Consider the following 13,175-nt stretch of genomic DNA (forward strand, 5'->3'; position numbering starts at 1 on the left):
AGTGTTGAAGAATAATACCAGATCCAAATCCCTGCTGCCTGCAGCAAGAGTCAAGTGAAAAGCCTACTTGTTCTTCCAATTAAGATTTGTGGTTTTCTTTTGTAGTTGTAACAGAGTTGTTTCCATAGCTGCTTTATGATGTTTTGCTGCCTCTGGGTCTCTAAGGAAAATGAAGCTAAACACCTCATCTTCATTACATATGACATTTATCACAACTAGTCTGCATATTTAAAATGTGTCTGAGTCCTTTAAGAGCATTTGAAAAGGGGAGAGAAAAACAAAAGTGATAAGAGCAGACAAAATCCCATGACAATAATTCAAAAGATAATAAATGAACCAATTTCTTGGATACACTGTCTAAGAAGGAGACATTAATTCCTGAACAATCCTCCAGGAAGTTCCCAAGACCTTGTATGAGAAGGAACACACGTTCTGGCTCCTTTTCTCTCTAATTTCCTGCATGTGCAAAGCATGGTGAGACCAACAAGACACTCCTACTTTTGTTTCTGGGGTTCCTTTGCTATTGTGTTTGTATGACTACACTCCCGATCTCAAAACAAAAATAAAACAGAAAAAGTTTACAGTGAAAATAAGCTGTAAGTAGTTTTAAAACATTTTCAATCATCTCAAAAATGTAGAACTAAAAAGAGAAGGAAAAAAAAAAAAAAAGAGAGAGAGAGAGAGAAACAATAAGAACAAAGAAACCACTCTGCTGGAAGAAACATTTGGGATAAAACAGCAAGGCAGTAACAGCCAGTTGAACCATAAATTCACAGTATTTTCTGTAAAATGAATTAGGAAACAGCAATATATTATTTCATGTCTGTTGTTAATACATGTAATATTTCTGGTTAGTGCTGCAAAATACACTTACAACTACCAACCTCATATGTATTAGGAAAATGAATATTAGGAGCAGTACACCACCTCCACTGAGCTCTAAATTGCTATCAGCAGGACCCTGGGATATGCATAAGAATTAATGTATTATTTATGTTGATATATTTATCTGGAAATATTTTAAAATTATGCTGCACATGTCCAATTACAACGCACACATAACTTTCAGTTTTATTGTATCTTTCTTAGAATGCACTAAAATACTTCTCATAGACACATTTACAATATAAAAGGGCTTCTCTGAAAGTAATGGCTCTTATTCTATGATGTTGGCTCACCATGTCATAGGTAGGTGTTGGTGATAGAACAGAGGTTGAACCTTCCCATCATTTTCTTCTGTTCTATTTTATTTTGTTACATTTTGTTGCCATGTGACACATGGCAGCAGAAAGGCAGCCCAACCAAATAGCATCAGACATGGCAGTGCATTTAAAGCATAGGGGTGTTGTTGATTTCTTCCTTGAGGAAAAAAAAAATAGTACCCACTGACATTTACTGGTTCTTGTTGAATGTTTAAGTAGAACGAATAGTGGATGTGAGCACAGTGAGGTGGTGGGTGCTGCTTTTCAGCAGTAGCAACAGTGCCACGAAAGACCAGTCACATTCCAGGTAGCCATGCACACACTGCAACCTGTCCAAGCCTCTTCCCGTCTCTTCTGCATTTGCTGGGGCCTGTAGCTAAACTGTCAGAATTATAAAGAAATGTGTTTATTATTTCACTTATGAATGACTAAAAAATTTTGAAAGCCAAAAGGTGAAGTGTAACAATCAAAAGAATCATCAGGGAAAATCAATGTTTTAATCATGATTAAGCTCCATCTGCAAGCTTTGCCATCCACACAATGCACGAGAAAGACTGTCTTCTTCAGATCAGCACCTTCTGGATTTTTGCTAGAATGCAATCAAAATTCTCCTTTAATTCTAACACTTTATTTTAAGATAAAGGTATGAATTCTAACATTGAATAATTCTCTCCTGCTTACTCAATAATCTTCATATTATTAGTTATTAATCAGTTTCAAAAGTTAGAACATTTAATCCACAATTGTCTTTATTTCTTCAATAAACAAGAATCAAAGTCTGTCTATTCACTTTCTCCTATTTGCCGCTCCAGATACCCCTCATCTGCTTTTATTAAGCATCATTTTATTTTCTGAGATTGAATTCACAAGCCTAGCAATAATTAAGTCGTCTCTCATTTTCATTCTTTAATTTTTCTCCTTAATTAGCTGCTGAGGTGGCATTACAGGAGATGGTGCTGGTATGAGCAAATGTCTTTCGTGCTGTTGTTAAGCTGTTCATTCTTCTGTTTCTTTAGATTAAACATTAAGAGTTTATTCACTAATCATGTTGCTTTCTTGATCATGTCAGTGTTTCAATATTTCTTTGATAAATACCTTCTTTAAATAAAAAAAAGTAGGGGCAGATTTTTGAACACAATTTAGACATTTCAATGCCTTTGACCCTTGATGTTTTGCCAGGTAACTCTGATGCTACATTAAGTCCTGTAAATCCTGTAAATCTGTTGCATGCAGAAAAAGGATTCTCCCTTCAAGTTTACTTCACGGCAATTGAAGATCACATTTTCTGGGGGTGTGAACACCCAAAGAAATTTTAATTCCAGCTATTAATATTGCCTTTGTTCCGCTCCCTCTGTACAAAGGGGCTACAGTTTAGTGTAATATTACATCAGCATGGTATTGTGATTTGGAGAATATGTAGGAAATATCACACTTTCAAACAAAAATCTAAGTCACAGATCTCATTCTCTGTCCCTCAGACCAGCAGAAGTCTGGAGACTTCACAGCAGTACTGTCATGGCAGCTGGAATGCTTGTATGCTCTCCTGTACTGGCCTAACACCTTCTCACTTCTGATCATGTCTTCTGAGAGAGGAAGGTAGTTCACTATATATATATATATATAAGCAAGCTCAATTCACCCAAGCAGGAAATTCAGCCTGAAAAGCTGGATTAGCAGGCATTTGTGTCTATTACCTGCCCAACTTATGATCACAGTGGACAAAGAATCTTTAAAAGTTTTCCATAAACAAGCATAGATAAGAATGGAAAGAGAAACAATAGTAAGATGCACAAGATTTCTTAGCCAAACTGTTTAACGAAAAAGAGAAAAAAGTTGCCAGCTCGTATTTTTCAAAATCACACAAGCACTTATCAGCTTTATTTTTCAATTATCTTTGTGGAGGGTTGCCATTTTTCTCTTTCTTCCCCCTCCAAATCTAAGAAATTACTGGGCCAAATTGCTTCTGTCAGAAGTGGGTTGCTGTGTCCTTATAAATCTGTCATTAATTTCCTTCATTTTACTGTTTACTGGTTCAACTTCTCTCCCCTAAAGCAATTGAAAAAATCTTGCATTATACCTAATCTTTCATGGAGCTAAAATCACTTATTTTAAAGATGCTTCCCAATCCATACCCATTTTGCATGTAGAAAGATTTTCCCAATCTATGCCCATCAAGCATGCAGAGGAATGGCAAGGTTTGGCTGCAAAGAAAAAAAGTTACTTAGTAAGTGTTCCAAAAGCAGCTGAATAACTGGATTCCCAAGCTTATCAGGTAAAGAGGCCATTCAAAATATACCGATGGGCTGAAGCAGGGCAGGAAAACCAGTTTACTTTTTTTTCTTTTTTTTTTAAACTGTGGTACATTAAAAAACAAACAAACAACAACAAACACCAATTCTAAAGGAAAAACAAGAAGAGTAGAGAAAAGTTCCTAAGGCTATAGTTCAGATATACTCTGTTACAGAATAGGCAGGCTTGCGTCTCTAAATACGAGCAAAGTTATCCCATGCACTGTTTACCACACAGGCAATGTAATTAAAACATTTGTGACATTTTACAACATAGCCTGTTCTTTTTCACTTGTTCAAATTTCAGATTAATTCACCACATTCTGCTTTTGAATTAGTACAAAAAAATTTTGTGCCATAATTTTTCCTTGCCCAATATGGGATACTGGGTGTTATGGGTTGTCATGCTGAATTCTTCCATTTCACAAGATTGCAGGCTTCTCCTTTCTTCTATCTCTTCCCACTATAATCCCTCTTGACTGCCTCTTTAAATTCTCAGACAACTGCCACATCAGAAAAGACGTGATGATCCTTGAGGATTCCTTCCAACTCAGGATATTTTATAACTCTGTGATTATAGGTTTCTAACTAATGGGTACAGTGACAGTGTAATTATCTCATAGCAGAAAACCCGATTCCTTTGTTATCAAATTAGTTAGATTATAACAGGCAAGTTAAATCCTTCTAAGGATAAAATCTGAGATGTTGCTTTGTGCAAAAAGATTTTAAAGAGCAGGAGAAAGATCATTTATCCTATGCTGTCTCAACAGAACTGGAAAACATTCTCTGTCTTTGATCATGAACATTTGTAGTCATCCAGGAGAAATTTCTGATCTTTCATAAACTGCACGTGTTCCTGAAGACAGAAAGCCAGATAACCAACTACCTTCTTTCTTGAGGAGAAACCCTGATAAATCTGTATGCTAGTTAAATTTAGGCCTCAACCTGAGATAAGAATAGATATGATCTTTACTATCCAAGATTCAGATGAAGAGCCTGCTTTGGAAAGTGTATTTAGAGCATTCATAAGACTTGTTGAGTACTTGGAGTTCATTCAGAGATAATGTCAAAAGAAGGGAAGGCTTTTGTTATCTTTTGCATGGTAGCCTAATGGTCAAAATACCAAACAAATGGGAGATCTACTCCCACAGCAACGCTTCCCAGACTAGAAGCATATGGATGAAGGAAGTTTTGAAACATGAGACTACAATGTTCACAGGTCTAGATAATTAACAAATGAAATGAGTATTAGCCTACCCTTGATAAAAAGAATGGATCAAGTCTCCTAGTTCTCTTAAATATTTCTTGATTTTATCCATTGTGTAACTAATGCAAAAGACATAAACTTTCCTAAGAAAATGCACCCAAAAAAGACTTAAACATAGAAATACTCCTGTAGCATTAGATAATGAAGAAAGAAATAAAGGTAACTGTTCTAAATACGTATCCACTGTGAATTCAAAATACATTCTTCTAAGAAGCAGAAAATAGCGTACATATTTTGCTGAGAAAGATTACTTAATGAAGTAAAACAAAATCAAAAAACAAAAGATGGATAACATTAGGACAAACATTATTTTTTGGAAAGTTCAACTAAATATAACAAAAATATTTTAAAATGACAGTAATAAAAATTTGCTTTTTTTAAAAATATTCTATTCAGGATTGCTATTCAGCTACTACAAATACTCACTGGAATACATCATTTCAAGTTGAAAGCTGAAGAATAAAGGAATGCAAATATCTTTCAAATTCTCTGAATTCATTCCTGTATTTTCAACTTGATAAATAAATTAATAAACATTTTATGCATAAGTTATGCTTTATTGGGCAAAAAAGAAAATATACCTGCCTGCAAATGTAAGACACACTACTAGCACAGCAGTGACAGAAGGCATTATCTCAAAGGGGTGCAAAGTGACCAACTTGAAACAACTCTCTGGAGAGCAGAATAGACTAGTACACATTCACAGATGAAAAGTAGGAAAACATCAGAGGCAGGAAATTTGAACAGCAAAACCATACCTTCCAAGGTATACTAGAACTCTCTGTAGTGCTATATGCTCTTTACTGGAAGCCAAAATTCCAGTCACATCAATGAAGTTTCTCGCAAATGAGACTAAAATAAACACATGTGGCCTACAGATCTCATCAAAGAAAAGTTTTGCTGCATACTTTGAGAAACAAAAAAGGATATATGTACTACTTAAAAGTTAGAAACATTCCTTGTTATTTCTTCTTCTTGTAAATGTGTGTTTTGAATTGCTAAGGAATTTATTCCTAGATACTAATTATTGTGAACTGCTAGTTAGAAGCCAGAATAATTAATCTGGAAGGCTTAGAAGCATATTGCTAGCTGACCAAGTAAACAACAAATCGTAAGACCTGAAGCAAAATAGAAGTTAAATTTTCAAATCTAAGAATTGTACTAGAAAGGCATACATTTCTCATAATATTCATGTTATACTGTAGATAAATAAAATATAAAACAGGACATTTTGGAAATAATTCACATAGTATTCCCATGATAAGTAAAGATCAAGTAGAATACTTAATCATCCTTACTGAGCCAAAAGAGATAGGACTAGCCACGAAAACACACATGAATAATAAAGAACTTACTGTAGCTAATTTTATTGAGAAATTCACAGAGAAATACGTGCATAATAATGAGAACTAAAACACAATAAATAATCATCTGTCTGACATAAAAACTCAGTTATTTATAAGTGTTATAAGGGGAATTACTTAGTACAGGTATATTTAGTCTTTTTTCTCTAATGAGGTATCTGGTATGCCTAAAGAACTCAATCAGTGGCTAAAGAAGACAGGAGGGACACAGCTCAGCAGTCCTCTGCAGATTCCACCTCATATCAAGTATGTACAAGATTTCAAGGAACTAAGTAAAAAAAAGTAGCTCTGAAAGACCAGTTTTTCATGATTTCTTAAACTAAACATCTGAGAGTACTTTAGAGGGCCTGAGGTGGTGTAGGAGCCAAACCTGGAGAGACTGAGCAGTGGGAGCTCTGCCTCTTCTGATAATTGTAATGGATCATGTTTGTTAAGATACTGATGAATCTTTGAACGTACAATTCAGAGATTCTTTGCATGCCCAATTCTAAAAGAAATTAATTAATAACACACATCTAAAATGTTTGCGAGGATTTTAATGCCTATCCACAGTCTGCATCGGAAACTAAAAGCCCTGCATGAGAAAGGGAAGAATTTCTCAAGAAGCTGGCTAAGACGCATCCTTTTTGTGTTAGAAATATTGTGAGGCCTATTGCCTGTATAAATGTAGGTTTCCTTAAAAAAAGTAATGCTAACAAAAAACATATTCCAATAGAAAAGATGTTATTTGCCATATGAACACTGTTAGGTCATGTCCTGAACCAGTCAGTGATTGAGCACCTGTTGAAGCAGTGTAGTCTGCCCTAGGAACACATGTGGAAGCAATTCACTTTTGAGATCAGAAGGGGTAGACTCTGGCTCTAGCCCTCCCTGACCTCACTTGAGGGCTGGTAGCCACAACAGAAGAATCCTGACTTGGAGGTGATCCCCTACAGAGTATTAACAAGCTCTGCTCCTCAGAAAGGGGTAGGCTATTCCTTCTTTATTACTGGATTGTGACATCTACCTATCTTGGGTGATCTGAAACTGGTTTAAAACAGCTGTATCTGCTATTGCCTATTGTTACACTTTCAAACACACTTTGAAGAGGTTAAGATTTAAGAATCTGTACTTACAGAATATCACGGACAAAAACCAAAGCTATCCACCAGTAAAGAAGATGTAAGCCAACTTTGATGAAAATGTATGGAATACAGAAAAGAAATATGGAAAAAGAGAAGATAAATATCTACAAAAGCCAATAAACAAAAAATTCTTCCAGGAATAGTTAGAATTCAATTTCAAATGAATCAACATAGCATTCTTTACAGAAATAAGCATAGATCAACACTCCACCTGTAAACATCAAAATAACAGCTTCTGCCTTCAAAAAAGATATTATTTTCCTCAGTGTTCCATATTGCTTTTTCAGAAACCTTTGATTAAAAGACTTTCCTCCATACCAAGGCACTTCTGGCATATCAATCTCTTAAAGAACTTTATTTTCATGATGTTATACTGGTGCTTCCCTATCCCAGGCCTGAATTACTTTGCTTCTCAGACTTATAAGGCAGGCTCTGATCAATGAAAATAAGGATGAAATGTCTGTAAGTGCTGTAAATCTCTCCAAAATCTTTCTGGTACTCCTTTCTGTTAGAGCTACAGCAGTCCATAACTAATAACAGTGATTCATAATGAGTAGGGTAAAAAATGCTACAGACTTGTTTGACTTCCTTTTCCAGAAGAGGATTGTGATCGCAAGCTAGGTCTGGTTAGCTCTTGGGAATCCATACTTGACCCAAAATCCCTGCCCGAACTACTGACTTAGCACATGCTTTTCAGGGTTTGGTCATCTCCTTGATCACAAATCCAAGTGTTATCATATTTGGACAATGCTCCAGATCATCAATTATGCTTTCCTGTTTTAGCAGTGAAGAGTAGATGTTGTGGTTTCAGCTGGGCCAATGTTGATTTACTTCATAGTGCCTGCTTTGATGCTATGTTTTTGCTTTAGGAGAAAAACAATGTTGATAACACACCAATGATTTAGTTATTGATGAGCAGTGCTGTAGAGACAAGAATGTTTCAGTTTCTCAGCTTCTCATACTGCTCTGCCAATGAGGGAACTGGGGAGCACTAGTAGCTGGAAAGGAACAGAACGAGGACAGCTGACTGAAGCTGGCCAAAGCTATATTTCATACCATATAATAAATTATATAACTAATGGGACTTGGTATGACAGGCAGCTGCTGCTTGGGGACTGGCTGGGCACCAGTTGGTGGGTGGTAAGTAATTGCTTTATACATCTCTTGTTTTGTGTATGTGTATATATATATATATATATATAATTACTGTTATTTCTCTCTTCCTTTTCTTAGTGAATAGTTTTTATCTCTATGAATTCTACCTTGTTTTTTCCAGTTCTCTTCCCCATCACGCTAGGAAGATGGGAAGTGAAGAAAAGTCAATGTGGTGTTTAATTGCTTGGTGGCAAGTTTTTTCTTTTTTCTTTTTTTCTTTTTTTGTTTGTTTGGTTTGGTTTAGTTTGGGTTTTTTTGTTTTGCTTTGTTGTGTTGTTTTGGTTTTGTTGTTGTTGTTTTTAAGAAATCCTGCTTGGCAAATCTACTGGAGTTCTTCCTTTACCTACATAAGATGTTATATAAAAGATGGAAACAGGTTCATATATAGAGAGAAATAGTCATACATATGAATTAACCCACAAAAAGCAAACTCTTTCACAATTTTTTATAAGCTATACATTGTTATATATTCTTTAATTCTTTTTGACTTCTCTGTAAATGTAAGACTTGCTGCTTACTACTCATTAAAGTTCAGCCTTCTTTCAAATCTTCCAAAGAGATCCACCATGGACCAGGAAAACATATAACTGCCTTCTGTCCTCTTTCTATGCAACCTAATAACAAAGATGTGAAGAGAAAGTGTTATAAGATCCTGCTTCTGTTCTGTTCCAGCTCTGACTGAAGCACTGAATCATTAAATAATGTCTCTTCTCTATATTTTGGATACAGTTATCGCATCTTCCTGTGATATAACAACTGTCTTCTCATCTCTGCTGAAAATTCCAGTTGTTTTGCAGAACCTACAAGTGTTATTCTTCTTGGGCAGTTTCATTACAGCCTTCATCCACTTAGTTTGAAACTTTCTTGTACCCTGTAGTGCCCCAGTAATTTTGACATTTTTTCTTTGGTAGCTTTGACCACAGACACTGTGCAACATGATATTCATCTGAAAAATGGAATTAATTGGCGGTTTTCTAAAGAAATACTTTTAAGTTTTATTTAGTCATGATTTTCTATCACTAGTTTTCTTTAATTTATTCCTATTCCTTGACACTGATGGACTATCTTCTATGCTTGTCTTCAGCTGAAATTTGAAGGATAGGAAAAACACTTCAGATGATTTGTTGCAGTGAACTCTCACCAGCATAAATGGCAGAGGTTTTAACCCATGTAATCTCTTGAAATGGCGTATCTTCTCTGTCTCTAACCAATTTATGAGAGGCTACATGGCAAATGATAGGGACAAAGGAACTCTATTCAAAATCCAGAATACATTAGCTTGTCAGAGATCCATTCAGGTGGGTTTTTTGCAAGTAAATCTGTATAACAGCACAGATACGAATAAAAAAAAGTAGTACATAAATTGTTAAATAATCCAGGAAGGGGATAAGCAGAGGATAAGCATTTAAAAATATATATTTCTGAGGCTTTAATTGATGCTTTATTTCATTTCTTGAACCAATTAATTAGTTTAATTGAAGGTGACAATTGCATATACTCTTCAGTGATAAATTTGGACACCCAAGTATATTTCAAATGAATCTTCTCCTATATTATCAATTTCATTTCACTTAATTTTTAAGTGCTCACTTAGGATAGCAGTATCTTTTATATTAGTTATACTATGTATATTATGTGAGCTTATTTTAAACATAGCACAAGAACAAAACCAGTTCTACAACTCTGAATTTTAATCAATGAGAATACAAGTTCCTGCCAACAGCAGGTATATTTGCAAAAACCAAAATTATTATTTGCCCACAAATTATTTTGAAGTTGATTATTTCATTCCTCAATTAATAAAAGAGAAAATAGAAGGTGATATAAAATAAAATCTGAACTTATGGAAAATTCTGTATAAAACCACTATAAAAGAGAATAATTGTCACTATCAGCTCCACTTTGGTTTCTGAATGAGAATAATTCTGATACAGATCTTGAAATTTTTCTTCAAGAATAGGCCCTAATTCAATATTTTTATCGGCATATATAATGGGATCATGCCTTTCTAAATCAAAAGTCTTGGCAAGGCCTATAGCTACTACAGCCAATTTATCATTAGCACTTTATTATTAATAATGGAAAGATATTGTCTCTCTTGAAACTGTTATGAAATATTTGAAATACTTATACGTACAGTAGCTAAAATCTTAATGTACCATTAAAAGAACAGATATTAAAAACATTTGCTATTTTAAGACCTAAAATCTTTATTCTTGGGCATAAGAATACCCTGATTTTCTTGAAAATAGTAAATAAATAATTAAAAACTTCAATCATAATTTTCTCAGCTTTATTTGCAGTCTTCATTTGAAAGTGGTCCTGGAATCTTTAACTCTCATTACTTCACATACTACTTTTTGAACAAAATTAGCCTTTTTTCATTATCAAGAGTTATCTAAGAAAGCGATACATTTTTCCTTTGCACTGTATGCTGTCATTTCCAAAATCACTGCCTAAAGGTCAAGATCTTCCACAGGTAGAGGACATGCATTGAGCTTTCATCTGCCTTTCATCTTTTTGAGAACTTCATTGTAAATAAAACAGTGTATGTCTATTTAGTCTCATCTAAACTATGACTTTTTAGTATCATCTGGCTTCTTAGCAATGGATGTTCTTTTGTGTGATTAATTTATTTTAAAGCACTGTTTGCAAAAACTAGTATAAGTTAAAGATAAGAATACCAATGCTTCCCATCATGTTTCTAGCACCCGCTGATATGGGATGCTGCCCAAAATGCACATACTTATATTTATTTGTGGTGAATTTGCAATAAATGAAAGAAATTACTTTTCAAAGATAACAATAGAAAAGATACTTCTAACTAAGCACTGAGAACTGCAAGTTGCATGAAGACAAACCTGCTCAGATTTTTCCAGACAGGGTAGTTATGATGCATCAGAAATTTACTGTGTGTCAAATTCCATCTCAGTTTGTAGAATGCTATGGTTTTTCCTTATGTTTCTTCTATTAAAACTAAGTGAGGAGAGGACTGTTAAGCATGATTATTTGAAAGTTGAATGTGTCAATATGGCATCCTTGCAGCAGAGGCCTGCTGCATACTGGGTTGTGTTTGCCAGCAGGTCCAGGGAAGCGATCTTTCCCCTCTCTTCAGTACACATGAAATCACTTCTGTACTGCTGCATAGAATATGGGGCTCTCCATTACAAGACCGAAATCAGCACACCAGGACAACCCAGCAAAAGCCACTGTTATGGCCAGGGGGCAGAAGAAAGGTGAGGGGAAGCTGAGGGACCTGGGCTTCTTCAGAATTAAGAGAATAGAAGAACTTATTGCTTGGTACAGAGAAGACCTTTCTGGAGGGCACACAGCAGCAAGATGAGAAGCAACTAATACAAGAAGGAAAAAATACATTCCAGATATACTTTGGAATTCTGAGCAACTTAATTCAGATGACCCTGCTTTGTGCAAGAAGCTTTACTAGATGATTTCCCAAGGTCCCTTTGTGAGATGACTGGTTTCCTGCTCCTGTGAAGTATTACTATAACTCCCCTCACAGGCTCTTAGTCTCTACCTCTGTATTTCCCAAATGCTAGTCTGAGTACCAGCTTGATCTCTCCCTCAGAAGATGACTTTTCTTTCTTGGGTCAGACAAATGCCATCCATAAATTTTGCTACCTAACAATGAGATAAACTTCCGCTACAGTCACAAGAGAGAAAAAGGCCCCTCTAGAAGGAGATTCACTTACATTCATCTTTGGGAACAAGGCTGGTAAATTTCTAAAAATAGGCAAACCTCAGATTTTTACTTTTTAGCCACTACATATGTCTTTAACTATCTTCCTTGGTAGTGCTTTCATCAGTTAGATACAGAACAGAAAATCCTGGAGATCTTTGGAACAATTCAGAGTAATATTGCTAGCATGACCTGCACTAGAAGAATGCACTAAGTGAAAGAAAAAAAAAAAAAAGAAAAAAAAAAAGAGCTTTATAGAGTTGATTTCATATGTGAAAAGAGAAGGAAAAATGGAAATGTGAAACATTTTTATCTCTGAAACAAGTTGGACTGTTGTAGATGAGGGCACTTTACACAAGTATGTTCTTACGAAAGGAATAGTATTTATATAATACTCCAATTACAAAGTCTCCTTCAAAGAAATTGCACTCAGGAACCTAAGTCAGAAAAAATTGCTTTCCTTTTGCTCATTCTCTAGAACCCTGTAGGAGCACAGGTATTTATCACAATTTTGACAACGCTGTTTTGCCAGTCCTTACAGCTTCAGCACAAAGAGCCTTTAAGCATCACATCAGTGCTGAACCTCTCATAGCTAACGAAACCCACAGAGTTGTTGAGACAAGCGCCAGTCTCAAAAGCTGTCAATGGGAGCTTGTATGGCTGCAAGCTGAAGCAACCAAGCTGCAAAAGAAAAATCAAACCTCTCTAGTTGAAGAATGCCAGAGGAAAATGTTACATCATATTTGCACTTTGCTACCTCACTGGTCTTCTGTTTTTCCCTTTAGCATTTTCCCCAAAGATCCGAGTTGTATCAGTTAAGTTCAGATCAAGATCAGGAATATGCCAAAAGCCTGGAGCCCCTGCTGAGTCCTCTCTGCGTGGCACGGAGTCCACTGTTGTAGAAGGTGCTCCAGCAGAAGCATTCTAGGCAGCTGACAGGCATCAGCCCACATGGTGGGCATGCGGCAAGAGAAACAGTGACATCAGTGTCAGCCAAGTCATCAGGGTGTCTGAGCATAACTGAAGATGCATGTTGGAAACTGTCCTGGCTAGGCAAGTGTAAAGGGGTTTCTCCTAG

The 13,175-nt window shown here is 35.7% G+C and overlaps 1 long non-coding RNA gene across 3 annotated transcripts in view; it reads right to left on the reverse strand.

The window, feature by feature from the left end:
* Window positions 1–1,040: 1,040 nt before the first annotated feature.
* Window positions 1,041–13,175, reverse strand: part of LOC116653222 (uncharacterized) — a 93,679-nt gene continuing 81,544 nt past the window's right edge. For all 3 annotated transcript variants that reach the window (XR_004306738.2, XR_014944107.1, XR_014944108.1), the window contains 2 exons: window positions 3,335–3,403; window positions 1,041–1,583 (listed from right to left, as the gene is read on the reverse strand). This is a non-coding gene — a long non-coding RNA (uncharacterized LOC116653222). The remainder of the gene's footprint in view (window positions 1,584–3,334; window positions 3,404–13,175) is intronic.

Source organism: Coturnix japonica, chromosome 3, assembly GCF_054131305.1.
Source record: "Coturnix japonica strain WE chromosome 3, WE-NBRP24, whole genome shotgun sequence".
NCBI lineage: Eukaryota > Metazoa > Chordata > Aves > Galliformes > Phasianidae > Coturnix > Coturnix japonica.